The sequence below is a fragment of the Corvus kubaryi genome, unplaced genomic scaffold (genome assembly GCF_017639235.1).
Source record: "Corvus kubaryi isolate FWS band 111438036 unplaced genomic scaffold, C.kubaryi_AGA036_p1.0 136, whole genome shotgun sequence".
Taxonomy (NCBI): Eukaryota; Metazoa; Chordata; class Aves; order Passeriformes; family Corvidae; genus Corvus; species Corvus kubaryi.
In genome coordinates this window covers 9237823-9261700 of record NW_024580670.1, presented here as the reverse complement: position 1 = coordinate 9261700, position 23878 = coordinate 9237823, and the positions used below count along the sequence as shown (strand labels likewise).

The 23878-nt window shown below is 45.0% G+C and overlaps 1 protein-coding gene across 1 annotated transcript in view; it reads left to right on the top strand.

The window, feature by feature from the left end:
* Positions 1 to 23878, top strand: part of PLXNB1 (plexin B1) — a 77831-nt gene that overhangs the window by 6000 nt on the left and 47953 nt on the right. Inside the window, exon 2 of the mRNA XM_042016358.1 lies at positions 15721 to 15992. The gene's annotated coding sequence lies outside the window, so the exon portion shown is untranslated. The remainder of the gene's footprint in view (positions 1 to 15720; positions 15993 to 23878) is intronic.

Sequence of the window (23878 nt, the reverse complement as noted above, 5' to 3'; positions counted from 1 at the left end):
ACCTAGGGAGACTAAGGCATTTGTGAATTTATATTCTGATCCTTAGCTGAAACATATTTTGAATTGCATTTCATGACAACCTGAAACTTGAGAGAGATTTAAGACAAAGACTGCAAGGGCTTTTTGCTGTTTGCCCTGCGCGGCAGTGCAGCTTTCTCGTGGCTGTGATGGAGAGGTGTGGTTCCCTTGTGTGACTGTGCCTTCTGAGGCACTGCTGTGGCTGTAAGGGGTAACACTGACTTGTACTGTTTATTTCCTCCTTTGATCTAAATTTTTTCCTCTCTTTTTGGGATTTGTAACCAGAAACTGTTCTCCAGATGTGTGACAGCCAACAGAGGTGCATGTGCAATTACAGAATGGCCCTGGGTGATTGCTACCAGCTTGTCCTCTTGGCAGCATAGGCAAAATTTGAATTGGCAGGAAGGCAGAGCAGCCCCTGCAGCACTGCCATCCCTGAGTGACTCGATGTGCCGAGCTCCTTGGCCTCAGTAACAGGCAGCTGGAGCTCCAGAGCTGGAGTGTCTGGTTGTGCTCTGTGCCCAGCACTGCTGAGATGATGCAGAGCTAAGGAAAAAGGAGTGGTGGAGTAGAGCAGCTGCCATACAAATGCTGCTCTTGCTCTCTGTACTGCCCAGAGGGCAGGTACCTGCAAGATTACCTCCTACAGCAGCACAGATGGGCAGTAGGGACTCTGTGTGCTGGCAGTGTGGCCATATAAGCAGCTGCACAGAACCAGATGAAAGAGCCATTTAGCCTGTTTTGCTTTCTCTGGGCTTGGGACAGTCAAGTCTCTGTCCTCACAGTGCCCAAGTCACCATGGCCCCTTCCATCTCCACACTGAACTGGTCTGCAGGGGAGGTGAAAGCCTGTGTCAGTAGCCTCAGTAACAAGCTCAGCAGAGTGCCACAAATCTAAAGGCTTCTGACAATCACACTTTCTTGTTTATTATATTTTTTAGTTACTCCTGTATGTTGTAGTGGCAGTACTGTTCTGGATGCTTGAACCTGGTAAATGCATTTTCTGTGCGTAGAACACAGGCAGCCCCCTGCCATCAATGGTCTTGCAAGTAATTGTTCTGTTTCATTGTGGGTCTGATGCCTCTCTGTACAGGGTGGTGGCATCATGAAGCTTTCCTTAATCACCTATACTGATAATGGCCACTGTTCACAATACTTAACTAGGCTTCACCACTGTGGAGAACTGTCTCTGTTGAACTCTGTGAATAAAGGTTGTGAAGAGTAGAAAGAGTAAGCAAACTGATGGACACATTACAGACCAGTGTTATTTTGGATCCAGCCATCCAAATACATCTACAGCATCCCACCATCACAGACCTGCTGTAGCAGAGCTCTTGTCATGGATCTATGAATGCCAAACTCATTAGCTACAGACAAATAACATCTGAATAGTGTTTTCCCTCCAGTGGATGACAGGGATGGGTGTCATGCTGGGAGGAACTTGTATGCTGGTGCTGCTCACAGAGTCACAAGAACATTTCTGGTTAAGTACTTTTGCAGTTCAGTGTTCTCTTGCTGATCAAAGCTTTGTGTCTGTGGCTGGTGCAGGTGTTTAGCATCCACATGCAAGTCCCAGGATGCTGCTGCACTGAGCAAAGCTGTTACAGGAGAATGACCTGCACTCATAGTTCCATGGTTTCATCCTTTTCCTGAATGTTTGAAAGCCATTGGGCTATGCATCTGTTTCCCTTCCTCCCAGTGCTGCCAGCACAGTGTGATCCTAACGGGTGCTACAGTGACAATTACAGTCTCTGTGTTCTTTGCAGGCTGCCAGAGCCTGTTGGATCATCACAACACAAATGACACCTGGCTGTTCAGCTCTAGGATTGTAATCTGCATCCCCAAATGCACCATGTAGGAAGTACCAGAAGGCACAAGGTTCTAATGAAGGAACTTCCACAATGTGTTTATTTTAAGCAGTTAGAAATTGCACGTAGGCAGTGATTCACAAGGGAAATGGTCTCTACCAGCATAAACACATGGAGCATCCTTGTTATTCCACTCAGTAATGAAAAATATATCTCAAAAACCTCTTTTCTGTATAGAGAAAGAATAAACTTTTTGTGCTTGAAAAACCGTTATCTCTACTGGGAACTGACTTCTGTGTTGCTGCTTCACAGACTGAAGTAGAACTGTCAGTTGACAAAATAGTACTGATGTCTTTACCTTTGGTGACCTATAGGAAGACCTGTGTTTGTCTTCAGGCTGCTTTTCTGTGTATGCTCTGAGAAGTCTTGTGCCTTTGGCCTGTTTTGGACAGAAAGGTGAAAAGCTCAAGTGGAGGAAGGAGAATTGATCTTTTGGGAGCTGCAAGAAAAAATAAAGTATTGCAGGACTTTCCTTCTAAGGGAGCAAAACACTCCCTTTTAAATGAAGACTCTGTTTACATGTGTTAATTCCCTTTGGTTTTTTTGTGGGATGGAAAGGTCACTTTGTGTCTATCTAAACGATGAAAAAATCAATGGTTTAATCAATTTCTAAAGTAGATTTAGTCAAAATGACTACTGTGGTATGGCTTGGGCTTTGATGTGTGAAGGTGTCCCAAAAAGCTGCCAGAAAAGTCAATGCAGGGCATTGCTGGAAATAAACTTCCAGAAATTGTAGGGGAATTTTCTGTCCCATTCAGTATATCCACCGGGTGTTTTTTTTTCCCCTTGCCCAGTCCCAGCATGGCTTCCTCCTAGTGTTCCTACTGAAAGAATGGATCGCTGCGAGCAGATCAACAAAAGCAGTCATGCAGTTCACGTGAGCGGTCATGCATAAATATGAGCAGACTTTCTGCTGTTAAAACTGATGGGTAGCTTTCCCTGAAACCAGTTTTCCATAGGCTGCTTGTTCTGCTATTTAGAGCTGCCTTGGTGATCTTGTCCCTGATAGACAGCCAGGTATTGGTGTTCCTGGGTAGCTGGGCTGGGGAGTTCACAATGAAAAGTAAATTTCGTTCTTTTGAAAATGCCAAGGTAAGGATTGGTAAAAGCCACATGTTCCATTCTACACTATTGCCTTGGAATTATTTTCTTCCAAGTGGTACAACATGCAGAGCCCTTCCAGCTATCACACACCCAAACCTGCCCTGTGCTCCTGCCTGCACACAGAGCATAAGCTCTCTGCCTTGTGCTCTTTGCAAACTTAGATGTGCATTTAATGTGTAACACAAAATGAGAAGTAACACAAAATGAGAAGTGCCACGCAATGGAAATCTGGTTAGAGGTGGAAGTTCAATGAGCCTCCTTCTAGAACAGAAGTAGAGGAAGGTACCAGTCCTTGTGATATGGAGTGCCTGGTTAACATCTACAAGGGATTAATGCTTTTCATGCCGGTCTTTGGGGGGGTTTGAGATGAGTACTTATAGCTTTTGATGTATACTTCAGAGGATATACAGATACACACCTCTGAAGGGAGGGGTTGTGTTAATAGTAAGAAAGTGCTGCTGGAAAGAAACACGGCAGCAGGTGACTGTTCATGTAATGTGTTTCTTGGATGTTTAACTTGGAGTCGTACAATAGTATGAATAATTGATCTGTGCCAACATCAACAGCATGCCTCATAATTATTTAATTAAAAGGCTGATGCTTCTGAAATCATGGGTTACTGGGTACATTTCAGAACGTGGTATTCCTAGCAGGTGATTTCGGCAAGCATCAGTAGTGTACTCCACTGTTCAGTAGTTCATCAGTGTTCTGAAAATAAGTCTAAAGCCACTGCTAATGTTGATTCAGCAGAGAAGTAGGCCATGCTGAGGACAAATTCAAAACCATGGCTGGAAATGACTGGAATGTTGGGATTTTCTTGCTTGAATATCCTGAATAGTATGTAGGTCTTTGGCAGAATGGGGGAGGTAGTGAAGTTTTCCTTAGAACTTTTGGAGAAATGATTACATGGTGATTAAGAAAGATACAAGCTCCTTCCACTCAGTACAGTCAGATAATTGACTGTTAGTGAACTGATACGATCCTTGCAGCCTGATTTCTGTAGCTCCTCCATTAGGCTGTAACACAGGTCCAGTGAAATGACATCCACCTGATACAGGCAAGTGTGGACTTCCGTGTGCCAGAGATGCTGATTTTTCACTGATTGTGCCTCACCAAAGCAATGACCCTGAAGAAGGGGGAAGAGGTGGGGGAGGACAATCAAACTGATATTTAAAAAACAAAAAAAAAAGTTATAAGCTGTTCAAGGACTCAAGAAAAGATGCCTTGTACTAAGACACTGACAGGACCAATCTGTTGATTGCCAAAAAAAGCTATTGAGAGGTGACTTGGTTAAAACCTGTGCATAATTGACTCTGAGGAGCTCCTCTTCAATCCAGCAGAGAAGGAATTAATGGCTCAAGGCAGAAGGCAAACAACTAAGAAATTAGTCTGGCCTCGCTGCCAGAAAGAATGATGGAGCCATTGTAGCAAATTACTAGCAGAGTAGTTGAACTTACATTTTGACCTCCAAAGGCCTTTAGTCTAGATGCCATAAACCACTACATTTCACAGAACCACTTAATGGGCCTTGTGGAGGTGTGAGTGGATAAAATGGAACAGTGCCTGTGTGTTAGGCAGGAAATCAGAGCGGCTGTACCTTAAATTATGTGACTGACTAGTCCTGGTGCAATTGATTTCTGTTTTTCTGTGCTTTAGAAATAACCCCAAGACCAATTCAGTCATGTTCTTCATCCCTGTTTGTTCTTTTCCTTCCAAACTTTGTTTATGTCTAGATGCTTTGTGCACCATAAGTGGTACATCCTGGATATAAAGAATCTTGTTCATGGCAGGAGTGTCAGCTTGAGGTTTGTACTTCAAATATCTCCTGAAAATGAAATCTTCTATATCTATTTTTTATATTTCTTAGAAATATCAGTGTAATGGTGAAATAAATATCGTATCTCACCTGTCTTGCACTATTTATTTTATTGATTAAACTTTCTAGGAGAGTAGAGTTTTATTAAGCATTTTGTGTGTAAACCCATGTACTCTAAGGAATTGTGTTAAATTCCAATTGCATTTAAGTAATTCAGTTTCATAATCTTCTATTGCATTCAATATGAAAATCCTATACAAGAAGTAAGTCTGCTCAATGTTGTCATTTAGCCTATGATTGTTTCAGAATAACTTGTGATTGTTTACAGGCTGAAAGCTAAAGAGTTTCACAAGGCTGGGAAATCATTGAGCCCATTTAGTCTGATGCTGTGTAAAGCAAGGCAGTGGCCTTTCTTGAATTTAAGCTAAACATTCAAGTTGAGACTGAATGTTAACAAAGAGAAGAGTTGCAAGTGATGGAGAGCTTGCCCTGCTAAATACATTTTAAAATACCTTTGAGAAAATAAGCTTGAAAAACAGACCTTGGTCTGCTCAGGCCAGAAATATGCAGTTAGCAAATTATTAACCTTGTTGTGAATGGTTTAAGTAACGTGGTACTTGTTCTGTTTCACTTCTGATTGACTGTGTAATAGCCACCACCAGCAGTCTCTGCTGTGTGCTGGATTGCAAAATCTGCTAATTAACACATTAGTTTCATATTGCTGCTGCCAATGTTTGCATTGAGGAACGTCGCTTTTTTTGGCCATATGGATGGGTGGGAATATCCAGATCGTGTTATGGCTCTGTGCTCATTCATGTGTGATGCTTTGTGCTCTGTTTTTCCCAAGACATCTAATCAGGCTTGGGGCTGAGCAGTGCCTTTTTGGAGAATCTTTAACTGAAAGGTCAAAATAAGCACAAGGCCCAGAGACAAGTCTTGCTGTCACTCTTCCCAGCTGCCCCCCCCGCCCTCCTTTGTGTGTGTCTCTCTCCACGTATACATATGTAGGAGTCCTTCACCCAGCACATTCATCTGTTATTTCTTTCTTGAGACCCAGGGCTTTTAAGTGCCAGTCAGGGTCGTCCCAAACAGAACACAGCTCTGCCAGCTGGATCTCCCTCAGGCTGAGGGGAAGGATGATTTGTAGTTTGGGAGCTCCGGGCACTCACCTGCTAATGGGGCTGCTGGCTTTGCACCATTGCTGTGCACTGTCAGCTGCCTGGCATTTGTGTGTCTCAATTAACCACGTGTAGGTAGACCAGGTTTTACCCTAAAGGCAGTGTTTGCTTGTGGACTGGGATCTGGTGGTTCTTCAAGGGAGTGGGAAGGAAAATGTGCCTTACAGTGGTCTCAAAGTGAGAGCTCCAAATGATGCCATGGAAGCTGAAGACTTGGATTTGCAGTCCAGATTGGGTCTGACATAAGTAAATTTGTTCACACTTATCCTGTGCTACCTCCCATCCATGCACTGAATGCGTTACCAGGAAACTCCCTGTGGGAGAGCATAACCATCAGGAGGGGGAGATGGTAAAATCTGGGTATTTATTCCAGCTCTCAGGGTGCATCTGAGGAAGATGCCTTTGTTTTATTGAATGAGAGATATTTTATGGTATAAATGGGCTTGTGCCTGTTGTAAGAGCATTTGAGGCAGTCAGCTCTTTTGCTTTTACTGTCACTGTTTCAGCCCTGCTTGGTTTCTCCTTTCCCTTACTCGCCAAGTGCAACTGAAAATGAGGTACTGAAACAGCCCATCTAGTTTTTTGTATGCAATCTAGCAAATGTTAGTTCTGGAAACTGGGCTCTTGCTGCTGTTTGTCTGGTAACATTACCCTCTGTTGTTTCCTTGTGCTGCTTTTGAAAAATGCTGGTTTGGTTTTTGTGTGAGAGGTGCTTGGCCCATAAATGTATTCCAACCCACCTAATAATTCTTTAAAATCTTTCATCAGGTCTTTTCTGTTATATAGTTTAAAAATAAAAAAAAACCCAAATGCCTTCCTTTACCCCTGGAAACAGCAGTCGTCTTGTTCTGCTGAGTGCTGCTCATACTGATCACTGCTGTTCCCTTTGTCTTCGTTTATTTTAGAGTTAAGTTATAAGCTGTTTAAGACTGGGCTATTTTTGTTCTGTATTTTTGCAGGATCTTTTACATGGGTCTTCTAAACACTAAAATAAATGTTCTTAAAGGCAAAAGTACCATCTGTATCAGGGCAAGATGGTCATTGCTCTAAAAATGAAGTTTTGTGTGTTTATTCTGATAAAACATTTGGAAAGCACATGCCTGCACAGAGGAATGCCTAGGTCAGGGCTGGACTTATGGCCATCTTCTATCTTTATGTTGGATTGCCCTTTGTCAGCCAGATGCCTTATGATCCCACCTTCTCCCTTTATCCCTCTTTTGACAGTAGCTCTGGTGCTCAGCAGGGGCTCCCTGGCTGTGTTTGCTTTAGCTGGAGAGGTGTTTGCCTTCACTGCAGAATTCCAGTTTCCAGCTGCCGGGAAACCTGGAGTGCTTTTGTTGATTTATTAGGGCACAGTGCACCTCAGGAATGCCTTTGGCTAAGGAGCTGGGAGTGATGGAGGGGGATCCTGCCTGATGCGGTGTGAAGCCTTTTTGTTTCTCTTCACAGAAGCACCAAGCAGAAATCCCCCAAAGCAAGGCAGGGAAAAAAAACTCACTCAGCTGACTACTTTGGAGAGTGTCAAAGTGAGACTCAGTTAGGTTTCCCTGGCATAGAAGTAAGGAGGTGAATGATAGCTGCAATTTTAAGTGAGTGTTTGTGGGAGATGATACTGTGAATTGCCCTACCAGAGGGTTTGTATACGTTTGGTTGGTGTTAAGAGCTGGCATTCCTGAGCCGATGACTAGGGCTTTTTTCTGGGACTTGGCTTTGGGCCATCTAAATGTTTTGCACTTGGAAGAAGCAAGTTTCAACCTCTTTGGACTTGCAAACTTCTAAACATTTTATGATACAGATACAACAATGGATTTGGTTTTTTAATTATCTTTGGAGACAGCAAAAGTCTATGGGCTACAACTTTAAAAACCACTGATATGAGTGTGTCTTCCTGTAGTGAGTTCAGTAGAACACCTTCACCTCTCCAATGTGTTGCAGCCATCTGATGTGCGCCTCTTTTCTTGTCTTGCATGCACACACAAATACACATTTCTGGACTTTTTCTTTCATTTGAGATTTTGGAGGCTGTTGCCCCAGGTGATCTGAAACCAACACTGAGGAAAATGTTTGGTGTTTGTACAGGGTAGAGTGGTCAGCTGGTCACTTTGTGTTGATCAAGTATTTGGTAGTTGCAGAGTAGGTTGTGTTTATGGGGCATTGGTGCTGAGAAGGAATTTCCTTTCCTGGCTGAGGTAGAAAGACCGTCCATGTACAGCTTTATTCCTTTGCTTTAGCATTCCTTGAGGTTGTTTCCCTATTTTACAAATGCATCTTTTGAGAACTGCCAGGAAAATGTCTGTCTCAAATGGAAATGGAAATTTCTGAGCTCACAGGAATGAAAACCTTTGGGTCTGTGCTTACTGAGTGAAAAGAGGATTACCAACCAGCCATTCTCCAGTGTGCAAAGCGGTGGAGCAAAGTCTGCAGAGACCCTCTGAAAGTTACTGGCTTTCCCAAGGAAGGGTGCTTGTGAATAGAATTGAATAAGGTTGCTCGCGTCCCTCTTGGCTTCCCTGCTGCAAGTACAGAAAGCAGTGAAACTTGGAACTCAGTAGATGCCTGAATAAAATGGGAAATGGGTTTTTTTTGAAGTAGATGCCTTGTGAACAGGTCTAGAGCCAGTGTTCCTGCATTACTGTAAGAGAATTAATGGGTTTGTGACTGCTTTTAGGCCTGAAAAAAAAGCAGGGAGGCAATGCTGATTTTTCCAGAACTGCTTGAAGGGTTCAGAAATGAGAATGGTGTGCTGGAGCAGATGCAGATGGCTTATTTTCACTGGGGACTGTTAAACCTGCCAAAGTGTAAACTGCATCTTAACAGGAAGATGTGAGACAAGGCCTGCACATCTCTCCCTCCTAATTACTACAGCTCAGCTGCTGCTGTCTCTTATGCTTACACATCTGAGAGATGACAATGACAATGTCTTGAATGGCAAAGCAATAGCAAGAAGGGCTTTTTGGTTTTTTTTTTTTAGCTCTAGTCTGAAACAAAGAAGTTGTTCCACCAATAGTCAAAAATATGCCTATGAAAAATCTTTCTCCCAGAAACTGCATCTGTTATTCCAGAAGACAATCAGAATTTCTGTAGATCTTGATGGCTTGTCTCCTGAGTGACTACATGTAAAGCAGCAATGAACTTTCTCCTCTTTCCCACACCGACAGCCCCAGGAATGTTCACCACAGCAGTGGGACTTCCATTTTTGCTGTCCCTGCAGTTCTGCACTGGGTTGCCTCTGTACACATTATCTTTTTCAAGAAGTTGGAAAGCTCTTCTCACCTGTTCTGGCAAAAATCTCCTGTAACATTTTCACAGTGGTTACTTTAGATGCCAAAACACTCAGTCTTTCAGATCCTCATCACTCATGGCGCGCAAAAGATGAGGTAGTTTTTATGATCTCCTCTTAGAGGAACAGGTACTTCAGGGGGAAAGGATGGTACTGGGGTTGTGATGGCATTGCAGTGGTACAGCAAGAGTGGAGGCAGTGGCAGCTCCCAGTTGGGCTGCAGGTGATAGTTTTGGATTTGGTGTTTCTCCCTGAAAATCTGTTTTAGGTCAAAGCCTCTTGTGGCAGTCTTGCTGGTTAGCTGTAAATATGTTCAGTCTCTCCTCACCCATGACCCTACTCTGTTTCACTGCATCCCTGTAAATCTCGTTTAAGAAACAGCTTTGTGGAAGTTTGTCTTCCTGCCTCCCCGCCTGTTCTGTTTAGCTCAGGAGAACATGCTGCCAGGGCAGGATGGGCTCTGATAAGACACTGCATGGGCTGATGGGGCTCCTCTTCTCTGGTGAAAAACACACAGCAGAAAAAAAGACAAAGCAGTGCTAAAAAGCACAGATTTTTTTAGGTGAGAGGAGAATGTCCTTCTTCATAGCCAGTTCACAAATAGGGAATAAAAATTGAAGCAAGGGGATGCCTGTCCATTTATATCAGCCTGGGAAATGGTGGATTTCTCTCCTGAGACCTTTGCCTCAGGCATCTTGCCAAAAGGCGTCTAGTCCCTATTCACTTCAAACACATATAGTTCCTAAGCCAGAAACATGCAGAAAGCTCATGAACTGTGATCAGCTGAAGGCCAGACAGCATGACCTGGTGCCTCATAAAAATCAATGAATTGAAGAGCTGTGACTTCTGGATGCTTTGGAAGTATGAGCAGCACCTGCTGTGCAATGTGATCCTAAAGAGCATCACGGGGTAATCAGCTCAAACGTGGATCTAACCTGTATTTATGGTAGGAAAGTATCCTGGAATCTGTGCTGAAAGAATTAGAATAAGTGAAGTGTTTTGGCAAACACAAGCAATTACTTTCTTCATGGATCCTGTGTATGGGCTTTCTTTCTTCAGAGCACAAGGAGTTCAAGACGAATTTTACTTTGGAGCTAAAAGGGATGTTTTTAGCAAAGGCAGTGCAAGCAGTGTTGGGACAGACTCCAGGTCTTTGGTGTTCCTGAAGAAACACAAACAACTGCAGAGAAGGGTATAGCTCAGATCCTTTTGCCAGCATGCTTAGCAGGAAGCCCTGTACCAGATCTGGTTCAGGCTTCGACAAGTGACCTCTGTCACTGAAGGGAACATAAAGAGCCTCAGTGAGCTTTGGCTGAACTAGGCTTTTGCCTGTCTGCTCTGGAGAGAGAGTAACCTCAGTGTTCCCTTCCCTCCCTCCCTCAGTGTGTCTGTGAAAATACTAACTTGATTTAGCTGCCAAAAAAAGACATTTGAAAAGTATACATTGCTCTCCTGTGTCCCAACTTCTGTAAAATATGGGTTATGGTTGGTTCCTGTATATGGCACTCAGTAATTTTACAGAAGAGAAAACGGCACCACTGCAACTATCCACACAACACTTAATACAGTGAGGTCTTAGTCTGTGCTAGGACTCCAGAGTGCTATTTTGGGCATTATGAACCCGATTATATTACACATAGAGCTTAGATGGCTCAGAGGCATGCTCAGGATATTAACTGTTTCTATTAAGCTTTGCATTTGGAGATCCTTCTGGCAGAGGAGGGCGATGGTGGATGAGCTGGCATTCCCACAGCTGAACAGTGTGTGTGAGTATGGTTAGGGAGTGTTTTGTATTTCATTTACACAAGGGGTAACCCGAGTTCCAGAGCTTGCTAACTTATGGATGCTCAGTATAATAATCTTTTCAATGTACTGGTTTTATAGCTGCAGGTGTTGTGGAGGAGACACTTACTGATGTAGATGTACAGGAGTGCAGGAGAAACCTTACAAAGTGCTATAAATGTATCATAAGGGGAAATCCATATGTAGTGTGTCATCTGGCAGAGAATGTGATAAAGTGGCATTGACTGTGATTACTTGTGATTCTTGACAGCCTGTGCCCCTGAAAGAGTGTTTTTAAGACTTGGTTTAGTTTGTGATGAAGGTGGCTTTAGGAATAGTGAAGGTACTTCTGTTTCTCTTAAAAAAAAAAAAAAAAAAAAGGTTTCTTTTCAGGATTTTGTTTTGTGCTGTTCCAGGTTTTGTAAAAACAAACACCCTGAAAGCCCAAACAACAACATTAATAAAATAAACCCTTTGTGGATCACCTCTGTGACCCAAAGTTGATGAGTTTCTCACTGTTTGAATACACATTGTCTGCCAGGTGGGAACTGTGCAGCTCTTCCTTCCCTATAACCCTGCAAGTGCAGGAAGAGATAAGAGGAATTTATTTAATCTGCCCTCACACTGGCTGATTTGAAGCACACTGCCAGCAGACAGGTATGCTGAATTTGCAGCCTAAATGGCTGCCTTGGATAGGAAAGGGGGGCAGGGAGTATGGCTTTTAGGGGTATGAGGCACTGGAATAGTGCTAGTGGGAGAAGAGGGGTGCTGGATGTGGTAGCACATGCTGTTGGGAAAGCAACCTCTCATCTTGCCCTTGAGGTAATGAGAATTTGCCTTTGCAAGGCTTGGGTTAAACCCTCTTCCTAGTAAAACTGCAGTTTGCAGCTCCTTTCTCTGTACTGGGAGAGATAGAACTGTTGAGCAGGGACTGGCTACTGTGCAGCAAAGTTATTCTTTGCAGGAGACAGAAGTGAGTGGATGGAGGTATCCCATGTGCCATGTGGATCTGCATGCCGCTGTTCAGTTCATGCTTACGCTGATGGAGAGGGGTTGAGTTTACGTGTGTTTTACTGATGAATATCCCCTTTCTCGGAAAGTAAACAGCTGACATCCTGACCTTGCAAAGGCTTGGACATCTTTACCTTTCGAAAGCACTGCTCTCCAAATGTGGGTCTATAGTGCAAGAAATACACGTGATGACCTTGGTGTTCCTGTGCCTTCTCAGCTACATTTTTTGTCTTGGATGCCAGTGACTCTGAGATCGGGACATTTCCCTCTGCTGTTTTGTGTTAAAAATGAAGAACAAACTGTAATGTGTGGAAGCAGTTTGTGTGATGGAACCCATCAAAATAAACTTGAGGGGTGGTGGTGGTTGAAAGAGCTTCGCCGAAACCTGGTAATTGGGCTGGATATAGCGAGGAGAAAGGGAGCCAGGAAGGGACTGAATGGAAATAAGTCCCCAAAATAAATATCCCATGAGTGGGGCATGAAGAGATAAAGAGTCTCCTTCAAATCAGATTCTGTGCCTGAGCATTCCTCCAGAATTTCCTGCAATTTAGACAAATGACCAACTTCAGATTTTTAAGTGATGTTTGTGCTGAACACTTGCAGGCGTGCGTTCCCATCCAGCTGCTGAGCAGAAATCCTTGTTCTTCAGTCTTGCTGGGAGCTGGTTTGCGCTTTTTTGTGGCAGCAGCTTTTGCAATAGGAGCCCCCCCGCCCGGCCCCAGGATGGCTTTTTCTGTGAAAGAAGCCAGCGCAGCCAGGCAGACATTATCCCCTTGCCGGAAGGAGGGACCCGGGCTCCCTGGGGAGGAGGGACGGGGAGCGAGTGATTCATTGCAGCTGGCTGCAGTTTGGCCTCCTCTCTCTCTTTGCCCTAGGTGCCAGGGAGTGACAGCTTGTGGGCAGCAGGCCAAGCTGTGAAAAGAGGAGTGTGTGAGGCCTTTAGCTTTCTCATGCTTTATCAAGCTGCAAAGAATAGCTCGATATTCAGCCAGCGTTGGTGCAGGTCAGGAGAATGGAAATGCGAACTTAACTCCTGACATGCTGGCTGATGGCTGACCGCAGGCTCTGCGCCCACGAGGGCGGCTTTGTACCGCAGCATGTGGGGCAAAAGGGAGGAAAAGTGCCTTGATGACATGGTAAAGGTAACTTTTTGTTAAGTGGGCAGCCTCTGGAACTTGCTGGAAGAGTGAAAAGATTAAAAGAGGGCTTTCCTCTTGTGGCTTGCTGTCTGTGTGCTGGTGGAGGATGGAAACACTGGAGAGCAGAGCTACAGGAGTGCCGAGCGTCCTGGCAAAGCGAGAGGGACTGTGGTGGATGAGTGGCAGGTCTGTGCCTTCACTGCTGGCACAGCACTGGGGGCCGTGGTGCGGGTGCCCGTCAGTGCAGGGAGCAGGACGGGGCCATTCCCGGGATGTCCCCTCGTGCCGATGTCCTGCCAGCCTGTGCCGAGGGCTGCCCGCCGGCGCGCAGGGAGTTAAGCTCCTCATCGCCCGGGGGTGAGCCTACTTCGGGGTGTTGAGCTCCATTCCCACGGCTTTTCCTTTCTGAGGGTTGGGGGAGGGATCGCCTGGAACAAGTAAAATGCCTGGAGGCTGGAAAACAGCACCCCGGCCCGTCTGGCCTTGTGTTGGTCTGGGAAGGATCTGTGCTTCACGGCAGGCTGGGCAGGGGCTGCCGGCCAAGGCCGGGGTCTGTCGCTGCTGGGCAAGAGCCTGGGTTATTTCTCTCCTTTAGGCAAAGAGAGATGGCTTTGCAGGCAGTAGAGTGCCTGCCTAGGGACTGAAATAACCGCATTCTCGGCTGGACGGACGTAAAGTAGAAATGAAGCCCGAGAAGTCCCATGGGCAGATCACAGCACAGGTTAACACGCAGGTTTTGTGGCTGACGGAGAGCAGCAACACTGGGTTCCCTGCAGCACATGCCTGTTTCTCAAAGACGTAAGGGAGCAGAATCTTTCCTTCCCGCTGCTCACTCTGCCTTCTCCTCCTGCATCACTTTGAGCTGCTGAGTTGAGGTTGTTTGAAGCCCTGAGGAGCAGAAAAGGGCAGGTGAAAGTCTGAGGGGCTGGATAAGGGAGTTAGTGGGTGCTCAGAGCACAGCCTGCGGCTACCTGCAAGCCTGAATCCCACTCTTTCTCCATCAACAGTGCAGGGGTCTGGGAGAGCAAGAGAGCTCTGCCACATCCCAGTTTGCTGTGGAGCTGAGTGTATCTGTGTGAGGTACTAATCTCGGCCAGCACCAATCTCCCACCAGAGGGAGAAGGGAGTTTGCGTACCTGTTCAGCCCCTAGAAAGACTGTAAAGTCGCCTCTGAGGTTTAAAGTGTGCAGTCCCTATTCTCAACAGCTTTTGAATTCAAGGCAAGGTGAACTGATGTGAGCAAATGGGAGCCAGTAGCAGCATAAAGGAGAGATGAACCGTGGGCTTGGAGTGCAGTTACACAGTTTGATTCTGCTAGGCTGTGTTTGTGCTCTATAGACCAGGTTATGCCAAACACCCAGCAAAGGTGTGGTTAAAGACTGGATTTTTGCTTGTGCATTGGGTGTCTGGCCATGCATCTGTCCCAGATCTTCTTTGCAAAGAGTGAAGTACTGTGATCCTCCCACTTGCTGTGCTGGCTCCTGTGGCAGGAGGATCTGGAGGGGAGAGAGTTTGGGAAGCAGTATTGCCTCTGTGGGCAGAGGTTTTGTGTAGCCTGGATGAGCACCCAGATACAGACCTGAGTGATAAAACAACAGTGTGCAAATGTTCTGCAAATACCAGATTCATGGTGGATCTTGTTGATTGTTAAATGCCAAAATCCCGATAAAGACTGGTAGGCAGGAGCCCTTGTTCTCTTTTCTGCACCCAGGCACCTAATGGTTGCCGAGCTCTGCTGTCGAGTGTTCTGTTCTTTGCTCTGTGCATTTATTCACCCAGCACTGGGGAATGTGGCTGGAGTGGGAGCTGGGGTCCCAGGCTGATCTGAGCCCTGTGCAACGCAGACCTGCAGTGGATGCACAAAGACAAACTCACTGGCTGCGAGATAGCTTGGGACCCAGGTGCAGCGAAGGCACCAGCGAGAGCTGGCTCCCCTGCAGGGACAGGGGGTGTGTTCTCATTGTGCCTGTTCTGGTTTGCTCCTGTGTAGCCTCTTCTCATTATTCTTGCCTTGAGCTGTCTCAGGCCCGAAGGCAAAGTGCTGCAGAAAGCTCTGTGGGCTTTCCCTTGAGAGATGTGGGGTCTGTGGAGAGTGGCTGTTCAAGGGAAGCACTGCAGTGGGCTGAATTGAGGCTGTTTCAGGCTGCACGGCTCTGAGCTAATCTCTCAGAGGCAGAGACATTACTCACCAATCAGGAATGTGTCTGTATTTTTCCTAATGAGAACAAAACATTTTATCCCTGTTCATTAGCAGAGAGTTAGCGTGTGCAGTTGCTATGCCAACAGACTCCTCCACAGACACACTGGGGGTGTCCTCCATGCCATGCCATGGTTAGAAGGGTGAACAGGAAGGCTGGTTCTGGCAAGAAAAAGATCCCATTGTTTTCCCAGGGCTGCCTGGACTTCGTGCAGCTGGCCAGACCATGCCTTCTCGGGGGAAGGGAACCACAGCGGGAGTCAAGTGCAACAGATTTAATTTATTGGAAAAATAGTCTTTGCATTTCATGCTCTGTTGTTTTTTCTAGCTTGAGGCACACTCTTCAATAAGAGAAATGAAGGTGTCTCAACGTTCCCAAGAGTCCAGATGGTAAGCAAAATGTGCCAGGAGCCAGCACTGGGATGCCCATGGACTGCTGCAGCCTGCTGGGCTCCTCCGTGTTCCTGATCATCTCCGTGTGTGTGGCCACTGTCATGCTGGGCAGCCTCTGGATGCTGCTGCATGATGAACCCACCTGACCAACTGTACCACCTGTGATTAGTTGAACGAGTTCTCCAGGCACGTGGTCTGCTGGAAACAGTGAGTGGCTGTATGTGGGAGTGTTCACTTGTTCTCTTTGCAAAGGGAACATTCTCTTTATGCAGGGAAATCCTGTGAAGGATGAAGGACATCTATCTCTTCAACAGCAGCTCTGTTCTGTAGAGTTCTGCTGTAAGCAGATGTATTTACTCCAGAGGTTGCCTATTTGCTTGTCATTTTTGTCTTTGTCACCCCAAGTTTCTTGAGAGAGTGATTGGGAATTATGGGTTGCAGTGCAACCAAAGTCAGGCCACTGTACACCTTTTACAAGAGTCTTCTTGGCACCTCTGGTGCTGCACTTGAAATACAAAAACTGCCTTTTAAACTTTGAATTTTCTGCAGAAGGGAATTAGTTTAACCTACAGACAGAAACAAACCAAAAAAACCCAAAACAAAAACGTGAGTTTCTGATGGTGATCTATAAGTAGAAATGGGTCAGTGAGTGTTGCCAAATCCGAAGACAGACTCCTGGAGCAGGAGTGACATTCATCTCTGTCTGTCAATCACCATGGAATGTGATGAGCTGCTTTGTGCTGGCTGAGCTTTGTGGTGTTGACAGCTATAGACCCTTGAAGAAATGTCTCCCTGAAACTGAATTCTTTCAGGCTGCTTCCTATTAAACAGGATAGTTACAATTCTGCTGTCAGTTTGCCTGGTGAAGCACTCTGTAGGTGAATACATGGAATCTGAATATGGGAATTTGAATATCAAATGTAGGGTGGTACACCAGAGATCCCAGACTGAGTGAGTTGCTGGAGATGTGCAAATCTGCATGAACTTCTGGCTGAGAAGTGAAACCCTGGCACCTGGATACTAGGAACTGATGTGGATGAGTCACTGACTTTTGCACTGGAGAGATGAGTATCACGTTAAAGCACTGAGAGTACAGGAGCCCTTCATCAGAAGGATGTCTGCTTGTTAGATTTGCAGCTCTAACAGGAGGAGGAATCAGCAGAAATAAAAACAATGAACAAAACCAGACAGCAACCCCCAGCCCAGACCTCTCTGAGTGTGCGGCCTGTGTGGTTTCAGTTTGGTAGCAGAGCTGAATTGAACTCTTAGATAATAAAGAGCAAGTTTTCAGAAAACCTCTTCCAATCTGGAGCATCCAAGAATAAATCCTGAATACATATAACAAATGTGCAAAGATTGGTGAGTCTGGTTGCCTCAGCTTTGCATTGCTCTGGGTGGTTCCAGTAAAACCACTAAATCAAAGCTGTTTGAAATAAGGAATGAGTAAGTACTTGAGATGACTTGAATTCAGGCCAGTCTCTTCTGGATCCATGCTTTCTGGGTACATAAAAAATACAAGATTGTAAGGAGGCCAGAGGACTGTGTGTTGTATTCTTTTAGATATTGAGCTGATTCTGTCCAGATCCTGTTGGAAAAGTGCTCCAGCAGAAGTGCACTAGAGGACATGCTTTTTTGTACCTTTGAGTGTGAAAGATCATGTCTGAACAAACTAACTTCTGAAATGTGAGTTACGGTTATTGTCTGAGTCACGCTCGATTTCATTCCTGTGCAGCCGAAGTAGCAACTTGATGTTACCTAGGAGAGTGTTACTTGTTCCCTCCTCTTTCCTCCCCTCCCTTTTAAGCAGTTCAGGGACTGATTTTCTGCCCTATTTTCTGTGCACCACCACAAGTAAGAGTAAAGATGAACACACAACTGCAGTGCTGTGTGCAAGGCAAGAATTCTTCAGAAGAAACATTCACCATTGCCTCTGAAAACACCTCAGGTGCTTATAGAACCTTGGGAAAAGGGTTTTTTGTTTTTATCAGGACCAGTTATGGGCTATTTGTAGGGTGAGGTGTTCCTTCTAACCCTTAGAGTATGGTTCAAAACCCTAAATTGTGGGGTAGGTTTACATTTTTAAGAAGCTGTTAGCACTGAGTATTGTAACTCTAGGTAGTATCTTGTTCTGTTGGGTTTTAATGGCCTTCCTTCTCTTTTTTAATTCCAGCTATACTTCTACGTATCTTCTGCATCTGTAAAAAATGCTTATTTGACTCTTAATAGTAAAACTGGCAAAAGACAGAGGAAAGCCAGGAAAGTTATTTCAGCCTGACAGGAAAGTTTAGGTTGCTTAGTCAGCTAAGTATGTATTATTAACAAAGTTCTATATCTCATAAAGAATGTGGGAAGCAATTAGGGTTACTGCATTTGTGGAAGAAATCACTCAGGATTTGCAGGGAGTCATGATACAAACAGTCTCCAAACCCAAATATTCTTATATGACTCTGCAGGAGAACAAGGTCTGGTAACAATATTGTTCTGTGTAGCGTCAGGAAATCTCTAAATACTCTCTCTATACTTGAGGTAAAAGCTTCTGGATTGAAATGTTCATAAAGAACATATGACAGAATTAAGTTCTGGCACACAATCTTGTGAGGGATCTACCCTTCATCGGGGCAGGCTAATTCAAACATAAGATAATTTGTATTTTCAAAGAACTAACAGGGAGAAGAAGGTTTTTTAAAAATACACCCTATTCTGGAGGAAGAAGGGTGCAGCTGAATACTGTGGCTTGAAAGTAAACTTGCTTTTAAACAAACTCAGTTTAAGGAGTTAGGCTGAATATTTTAACACAGAACTGATGGGCAATTCACTACAGAAGTGGGGAATCCCTGCTGTATTTGATAACCATCACACTAATTCTTGCAGCTCTTACGGAAGTTGAGTTTTCACAGCTTTAGGGAAACTACTGCCATCTTAATAGAGGTATCTTCTTAGAGTTTTTAGAAATGGAAGAGCAGCAACAGTGAACAGAGGTGAGCATTACCTTCCATACAAAGAGCAACAGAATAAGTTAGGATTCTTCCACCTGAAAAACAATAAATGACAGTTATTTTCAATTCCTGAATTGCATAGAAAGTTTAGAGAGGGAACAACTTTTTTTTTTCTTTTTCCATTACAAGTATGAATAGGTATTGCATGGAGACAGCATGTAGTAAGGTTAAAACCACATAACAACTTAGTCCTTGATTTGTGCAGTTAACCTGGGACACTTCTTGTCACAGGATGTTGTGAATGCCAAACATCTGTGTGTATGTGAGGACTTCCATAGAAGAAAGAGCCATTGAAGGTTACTAAATGCATACAAACCACCCTTCTCCCAAGAAGTCCCTGAGCTGCTCATTTTTGAAGCCCAGGAGAGTATTCAGGGAGGTAAAGTGCTACTATGTGCTTGCTTCAGTCTTTTGTTTCAGGCCCGAGACAGACAAGTGCAGCCTGGTTTGTCAGCATGGGGTGGGAGGGGGGGATATAATAAAACTGGTTAAAAAAGAGACTGGCACATCTTGTGTTCTAGGTTGGTTCTGTGCTGCTTGTGATGTACAGCATGTGCCTCTTGCTTGCTGAAGGCACTGCCTTGGGCTGCTGGAGTCTGCAGGCTGTCAACTTGAATTTGAAGAGAGGTGGAGAGTGTATTTCTAGAAACTACACGGGTAGGAAGGGTGGTGTGAAAATGAATATTGTAAGCAGAGAAGCTGACTTTCCCCTTTTCTCTGTGGCAAATGCTGTTCCTGCTATTATGGGATGGTAGATTTTACTGAGATACAGAGACTGCTTTATTGCTGATAGCCTACATCTTATTTGTGTTAATTTCCCTCCTTTGAAAGGGTGTTTCTTGCTTCATAATGGACTCTAACTTAATTTGAGCTAAAATGGATGATAAGACGATGCATGAACAGTAAAACCTCTGTTCCAAAGCCTTTTCAAACTAAAAATGTCATGGCCTACGTGAGGTTCATATTCTTCAGAAGTACTCAAAACACTGGTCCTATTTTAGGTCCTGTCTAAACATTTAAAAATAACTCAAAAACAGGGCTCACTTCTAGATGCTTCACCCTTGAAAGTCTGCTCTTGCACTTAGTTTTAGATGCTTACCCAAATATGCAGAGGGCACAGTACAGAACAGCCCTGGTTGTTCCTTTGAACTTCTAATTTCAGAAGGAGGAGAACAATGTCAGGCTATCTGTTGTTTTGTCTCTAGAGACATGGTCTCTGCTGTTAGGCAGTATCCTTTTGAGTTTTGGGTTTTGTTTTGGTTTTTTTTTAGCTTTTCGTTGACTAACTTTGCTGCTGTGGCCCCTGGGGAGAAGCTATGCAAAGCTGACCGGTAGCGGAGCTGTGGTGATGTGTATTCTTGGAGGCAGGCTGTTATGATTGAAAAGTGAGTTGGTGTATTTTGGGAAACTATAGCTCCTCTCCAAGGATACAGTCTTGTGTGCGTATCGTGTTCTGCAGTGAAAGTTACTCCATGGAGCGGCTGAGGAGTTGTGTGCTCAGATTACAGCTGGGGAATACAGACAGGCCTGGGGCTGAGGGAGAATCCAGGTGGAGTATGGACAGGATTAGGACAAGAATCACCATGGGGAAGACTGGCACCAGGTAGAGGGGACTGAAGTTCCTTTCCTGTTAATTGCTGCCCCATTATCTTGATTTAGTCAACTCTTTGATGCCGGAAGAAGTTTCTATCCCAAACTCTAACTCTCATCATTGCTGAGTAGCAATGGGCTCAGTTGTTACCCCATTTACAGAGTATCTTTTCTGGTTTGTTCTCAATTTCTCAGTTGTTTTCCTCAGTAGCTTGGCTCAAGCAGTGATTCTCTCTCGGCTTGTTCCTGTGTGTGCTGGACCTGTCTGCCATTCTCCAGATAGTCTGTCCAGATTAGATTTAGTTTGAACCCATCTTTAGCTGGTATGATCTTTTCTATTCCTAGCTGATCCATGATTTTAACTAGTGTATTTCCCACTAAGCCCTGAGAAGATTTAAACTAAAACTTTTTTATGAGGCTAAATTTGTGTCAGCCCCACCATGGCCTCCTGGGTTGACATTAGGTGGCTGATTGCTCAGTTTGGTCCATGTATAAGTCTGAAAAGTGCTGTCTGAGCCACGCTTTTGTGGGGTTTTGATTAGCTATCTGTGCGTGGCAGAGTAAACAGTTTCTTCTCCCAGAGGAAGACACAGTCCCTGCCATGTGTGTGGAGTACACAGTTTAAAATGACAGAGAAAGGGTGCCTGGAACTGGGACAGTCTGCAAACAGAACTGTGCTGACCACAGGCTATGGTTTATCCTTCCAGCACAGATGTGCATACTTTTCCCTTGTTTCCTTACCAATTTCTCTGTTCTGTCTAGTTGTTCCTTCTAGCCAAGGAGCAGCCACTCAGCTGTAGAACTCAGTGCTATTCCTAACAAACTACTGTCAATCTGGTTTTCCTGTCTCCTGGGCACTTTTTTGCCCAGGGGTGACCCTGGCAAGGCAGCATGCTCTTGAAATGCCGACAGTCAGCCAGTTATACTGGCTGAAATTCCTGCTCATAGCAGTTTGCATTTCAGATTGGCACTGCAGACCTGTTTAGTGCATCTCTGCAGCCCTAGGGTGAAGGTCTGGGCTTCCCTGAAAGGGGAAGGGATGAGCCAGTCAGTCCTGCTCAGCCAGTGGCTGTCAGACTGTGCAGGTGGGAGGGGAGCAAACCAGATGAAGAACAGTCTCAACCAAAAAGCCTTTAAAATTCATGGCTCTCATGCACAGGTAGCTGGTTCTGAACCTTTGTGCCTCTAGGACAGCACCAAAGAACCTTTCTCAGCCCTGAACCAGGAGCTCAAATATTTTGCCAGAAAAAGTTAGTGTCTCCCTAATCTGACTGAACAGAAACTCATGTTTGTAAAGCCACTTGAAAATTTCTTGTTATAAAATTGTCTTGTTATAAAATCCCTTGTTCTGGATAAGACATGGCTAGATGTCTGCATGTTAACAAAATTAACTAGAGAACTCTTGCTCCACATGGTTTATTTCTCCAAGTACCAAATCTTGCAGGGTCCCTGCTTCTGCTTTCTTTGCCACTTAGTTTTCCTGTTGCTTATTTTCACTCCTCCAGGCTGTGGACCCACTGTGGTATGAAGGGAGAGCATTGCCTGATGGCCTGTGCACAGCAGTAGTTCTTTCACCCCTCCCTATGTGCAGTCTGGTGCTCTGAATTTTGTCCTTGAAACAAGAACTTCCAAGTGTGGACTGTGTCTGGCATGGGGGGCTGTGACTGTACAGTAGAAGAATAAGGCTGCGTGGCTGCTGCCAGCTTGTGACTCCTCAATCATGTGTACCTTGAATGCATGGTTGGTTCCTGGGCCACCATTCCATTTGAAAGCAGTGGATATCCAGTCTGCACGGGACAGCCCTTGAGACTGGTGTGAAGTTGATCCTGGCTCCCAGGTCTGCGCCCAACCTGTTCAGGCTTCTGCAGTAGTGCAGTAGGAGCTGTTGTGTCTCCGATGTGCTATGTAGGTGTGAAGCTTCCCAAGCTTGGGAAGGTCCCCAGGCTTTCTGAACAGCATGGTGTGTTGTTATCTGTTACTGGCTTTATGAAAGCCTTGGCATTGACTTCCTGAGGTGGAAGAAAATGTCTGGTCACCTCAGTTTGGATCATTATCTAACAGACCTGTGTAACCTAATTGCCAGACTATTGAGCCTAGCAGTTCAGAGCTGATGACTGAGAACCTTCCAGGCTGAGGCACTAATTCATGGAAGATTAATTGATCAAAGCGACATTTCTGATAATGCTTTAACATAACTTGAGTAATACAGGGTAGAATACACCTCATCTTGGTTTGAAGGCAAGCCACAAGCAGATTGTGGTAGTGATGTGGAGTTCTGTTTATTCTGCTGTCTCTTCTGGGTGGGAGGGGATAGGTACTACTCATGTGGCTGCATTACATTAAATGTATTTGCATGTTACTGCCTGTATTCATGGCTATAGCCAGAACTGCTGACACTCTTGGACTGAGGGGGTAAGACTGTCAAACTGCTGTCAGGCTGTATGGTTCTCCAGAAGATTAGTGGGGAGGGCAGAAAAGTGAATTTTATTTGAAATGAAGGAAAACACCAAGAATAATTCCTTCCTGTCCACCCAGGGCATATTAGTTCTTTATAGATCTATTGTGGTACTAAATCTGAGACTTAAGGGGGGTCAAGGAAATTTCTTTAACAGAGCACCCTGCACTGCTCAGTGTCTGCAGAGCAAAAGGATTTATTCAAGGCAGACTACAGTGTTTAACACTTCTCATTTGCATCTTGACAACTGGATGGTGGAGCTCGGGATGTGGTCCTTGTGTGTCTGCCTGTGGTCTGTACCACTGCTGGCATGAACTCCTTCTGTGGTTGGCCTCTGTTCTCCCTTCCGCTGTGCAAACCTGCAGGGCTGATGCTGGCACAGAGATCACGGGGTTTCCTCTTGGAATGGGAGTATAGGACTGGTGCTTTTTCACAGGAGTTTCATAGGATGTTTGAAGCTTCTCTTCTCTCTTGCTGGGTTACTCCAAGGCCAGGTTGGATGCAAAAGAACTTGCCTTGGGAGTGTGGCCTTTGCCTCTGGGACGTGGGAGCTTGGTTAGGGGTCACAGTCCTGTCCTCTGGGAAGCATGTGCTGGTTGCAGAGATCTCCTCTCTCCCTTTTGCAGGGCATCCTGTCAAGGAAGATAGACTCTAAGACAGAAGCAATTACATTGAGATAGTGTGCTGTCCTGGCTGTTTCTGGATGAAGTAGCTGGGCATTTCTGCTTTAGACAAATTGGCATAAAACAGCTATGGCAGAGCAGGATTCTGGCTTTTGTAGCCTGTTGAGCCAAAGCTTGAGAACAGGAAGATCCTGGCTGAGGCTGGGGGAGGTGCCCCTAATGACAGGGAGGGCAGTGTGGTTGGGAAGGTGTGCCTTGTTTGAGGTGGAGGCCAGTAAAATATGAATCACATCTGTTTGAAGTAGTGATGAAATCCCAGATGAAGGTTTTCTGTAATACCTGGCCAAACAGTCTGGTGTGCTCCAGCTTTCCTTTCTCCCTGGTTAGAACGGATGGTCCTGACCTACTTTACCAATCGTGCTTCTGCTG